Raw genomic sequence first — 4,774 nt, 5'->3', positions numbered from 1 at the left:
AGGGCAGCCACGAGTGAGGAAAACATCCTGATCATGTTTCTCCTGTCACTTTTCCAGAGCAGCTGCTGCCAAAGGAGAGAGGAAAAAAACACGGAAAAAAATAATCAAAAATTGAAGGGGAGGGAGAAATTTAAAAAACGGAATTTTATTCCCACTTTATTTTCCTCCCTCATCCCAAGGAGCAGCAGAAATAATGGGAATTTTACACCTGATCCCAGTCCAGGGGTTATTCCCCTAAAATGTGCCATTCCCATTTTATTCTCCTCCCTCACTCGCGGGAGCAGCAGAAATAATGGGAAAAATCAGGAGGTGGGAATTCAGCCCTGCTCCCTCTTCCTGTTGGAATGATCACGGGAGAAGCTCCCAGAACTTCCCTCCCGTGGAGAATTTCCCATCCCAAAATTCTGGGAGCAGTCAGGAGCTGTGGCTTTCCTGGAAAACCCAATTTCCCATTTTTGGGGGAAAACGGGAATTTCCTGGCAGATCCCAAATACCGACCCCGTGTTTGGAGCTCATGGGAAGAGTCTCAATCCCTGGGAAGTTTCCTCTGGGAATTTTCCTCTCGTTTTCCGTCATTTCCCACCAGGAATTCTTCCTTCCCACTGGGCCAAGGCTGCTTGGAACTGCTCCAAGATGGAAATTTGTCTGATTAGATGATATTCCTTAAAGTAATTAATGTTTCTTTCATTGAATTTAATTTATTAGTTATAGTCATAATAGATAATAGAGAATAGATAATAGAGAATAATTATATATATTATATATAATATAATATATATAATATATTATATATAGTTATATAAAATAGATATAATTCAACAAATATAAAATATAAAAATAATATATAATTAAAATATATAATTATATATAATTATATTATTATATACAATATAATAAAAATAAATTATATGTTATATGTTAATGTTATACATTATATGTTATATGTTAATGTTATACATTATATATTATATGTTATATGTTATACATTATATATTATACATTATATATTATATATTATATGTTATATGTTATACATTATATATTATACATTATATATTATATATTATATATTATATATTATATATTATATATTATATATTATATATTATATATTATATATTATATATTATATATTATATATTATATATTTATTATATATTATATATTATATATTGTATAGGACATATTATATATTATATGTTATATATTATATATTATATATTATATAGGACATATTATATTATATTATATTATATGTTATATATTATATATTGTATATTGTATATTGTATATTGTATATTATACATTACATATATATAATATCTATTATATACATACATATAATAATTATTTATATGTTATATATTTACATATAATACATATAATAATAAAAATGAAATAGAAATAATAAATAAATAATTACATAAATATAAATAATATGATATAATATAATGCAATGTAATGTAATATATTATAATATAATATAATATAATATAATATAATATAATATAATATAATATAACATGTAATATATTATATTATGTTATATTATGTTATATTATATTATATTATATTATATTATATTATATTACATTTATATTATTTATATTTTATGTATAATACATAAATATATATTATATACATATCATATTAATAATATTAAATTGTTTAATATTTATTTGTCTGGATTTAATTAATTACTTCTATGCCTTCAAGTATTTACTCTTTTTTTAATTAATTACTTCTACCCCTTCAAATATTTACTATTTATTTCATTCCGTTTCATTTCTTTAATTATATTCCTTAAAATATCTCCTAGGTAGGACAGAAATGAGATTTTTTTGTTTGTTTGTTTTTCCCTCCTATGTGGGGGAGTTTTATTCCCTGGAAATTGTGGGATCCCATTCCTATCTGATGTAAATAAATTAATTTAAATCGCTTTTTTCCGTAGGAACCAAAATTTGACCCCGGAGACCGTTTAAGATCAATCAGGAATTTTCTCTTTGGCAGCAGATTTTGGATCAGACTTCCCCTGGATTTAGGAAAAGTGGTTTTAAGTGGGAGAGTCCCAAAGCTGGAATTATATTCCATTATTATTATAATATCACATTATATTCCATTATCCAACTATTATTAATATTCCATTATCCTTTTTTTTAGGAAAAAAACAACAAATCCCACATCCCCAATTGTTTTTATCACCCCAGGGAATGTAAGGAAAAATTCCACCCAGCTTCAAACCTCGGTGTTAAATTTTTAATTCCCCATAATTTTTGTTTTTGTTTTTTTTTTTAATTTTCCCTCCTGCGTGAAACTTCTCCCTCAGCCCAGAAATGGGAAAATTGCAGGAATATTTGTGAGGAATAAATAGCTTTGGTGTTTTTCCATCGTTCTTTGGGAACGACATTTTTATGGCGCTCAGGAAGTTGCTTTGGGAATTATTTTACTCCTGCACCGTAGCTGAGAACACGATGAAAGGGATCCAGGGAAGTCAGGTCAGGCTCGGGATGGAAAAATTCAGGATTATCCCTCGGCATTCCCAAAGGAATTTTTTTAAGGAATCACTGATGCTCTCCAATGGGAGCTGCCGGTCCCAGACTCCGAATTCATGGAAGTTTTGACATCCCTGTGTTTGCCACAGCTTCCAAAAAAGTCACTGCAGGACGAGAAGGTTTGGGAGATGGAAAACATTCGGAATTCCAGGATTTAAGGGGAGGGAAGACAAGGAGAGGACAGTGGGAATGGATTTAAACAGAAAAGGGGAATTTCGGTGGGATGTTAGGAAGAAACGATTCCCCGGGAGAGTGGGGAGGGGCTGGGATGGAATTCCCAGGATCCCTGGAAGCGTCCGAGGCCAGGTTGGACATTGGGGCTTGGAGGAAAGTGTCCCTGCCCATATCCAGGGATTTTTTATTTTTTTTTCCAAGGTCCCTTCTCACCCAAACCAATCCAGGATTCCCAGAAGAGATGGAAATTCGGGAAGCTCAAATCCCACTTCCAAAGGGTTTCGATGTCACCACCTCTACCCTTGGAACTGCCCAAAGCGAGCACCGGGAGCATTTCCCTCTCCACATTCCAAGCTTCTCCCTGCGGATTCTTCATTCCTGCTCCAATTTCCCGATGCTGACGCCACCAGGAATAAATGGAAAAATCAGTTCCAAACTTTTTTACTGGGGGAAAATATCCAGCGAGCCCAAAGCAAACCCCAAGATTTTGTGTGTGTGTTTTTTTTGGGAATGAAGGGAGGGAGGAGGGACAATTATCCCCACTCTGGTTTTTTGGAAGCAGGAATAACTTGTAAGGATCATCCAGGAAATATGAAGGAGTGGGAATGGTTGGAAAATCCATTGCTAGCAATTCGGGGAGGGTGGAAAAATAGAAAAATAGAGAAGGAAATACCCGGAATTACGGATTAAGCTGGGAATTGCGTCTGGAATTGTGGTGTTGGCTGGGAATTGTGTCTGGAATTGCGGATTCAGCTGGGAATTTCACCTGGAATTGTGGTGTCAGATGGGAATTGTCCCTGGAATTTCAGTTTTAGCTGGGAATTGTGTCTGGAATTGTGGTGCAAGAGGGATTTGCACCTGGAATTGTGATGTCAGCTGGGAATGGCGTCTGGAATTGCAGCGTGAGCACGTGAGGGAGGGATGTGGCTGGAGAATGAGACGGCTCCTTGTGATCCCTGAAGATCAATGACCTGTCCTGAGCCTGGAGCAGGGAATTCTGTCATGGGCTGGATTGAAGGGATTTTAGGGATCGCTACATTCCACCCCCGCACGGCAGGGACACCTCCCACTATCCCAGGTTGGAATTATTTGGAATTTGCCTTTCCCTCATTCCGCCTCTCTTGCATAAATCCTCGTGCTGAGTTTCCCGTTCTTATTCCAATTAGTGGCTCCCATTCCCTTCGGTTCTCAATCCCCCAAATTATCAGGATCTGATTCCAACCCCATTCCAACCCCATGGGCAGGGACACCTCCCACTATCCCAGGTTTCTCCAAACCCTGTCCAGCCCGGCCTTGGACACTTCCAGGGATCCAGGGGGATCCAAAGGCAGCCATCACAACCTTCAGCAGAATTCCAGAGCCAAGCTGGAAACCTTCCCATGGGGAAAATTGCTTTTCCTGCTCCTCTTCCCTTGTTCCTGTAATCTCCCCCTCTTTTCCTGGGATTTGGACATGCTGGTGTTTTCCATTGGGAAACATCTGCTCCAGAAACATCTGGAACCTCTGGAGTTCCCAGGAATGTCAATGACTCATCCCAAGTATGTTTTTTATATTAATTTTATTTTTTTTCCCCAATCCTTTCCCTGGCAGCTTTCTCGCTTTGGATTTTTTTCTTTTCCTTTCAATGAGAAAAATCCCAAAATAATAATAATTTTAAAAAGAAAAGGAATAAAAAAAAAGAGCTGGGGCCAAGTGTTGCAATGCAAAGGTCAAGTGCATGGAAGTGTAAAAATTCCTGAAGGAGCCAAGGTGCTGCTGGCTCCGGGAGCCAAACTGGATCCGAGCACACGGAGCCGACATCATCCACGGCCGCTTGGAATTCGGGATGAGCTCAGGGAAGGAGCTGTGGTTGTTCCCCAGGCTGGGATTTGTGAGGCTGTGCCAGAGCCTCTGCTCCGAGCTCCTCCTTCCAGACTCTTGGAAAATCGGTTTGGATCCCAAGGTTTAGGGTTGGAGTAGGGAATTAACGCCACAGCCGAGGAATTTTCTTTTTATTCCTTCCCCAAACCAGAAATGCTTTCTGGGACAAGGCAGAATGTGCATCCCAA

Source organism: Cinclus cinclus, chromosome 1, assembly GCF_963662255.1.
Source record: "Cinclus cinclus chromosome 1, bCinCin1.1, whole genome shotgun sequence".
Lineage (NCBI taxonomy): Eukaryota > Metazoa > Chordata > Aves > Passeriformes > Cinclidae > Cinclus > Cinclus cinclus.
This window is presented reverse-complemented; position numbering follows the sequence as displayed.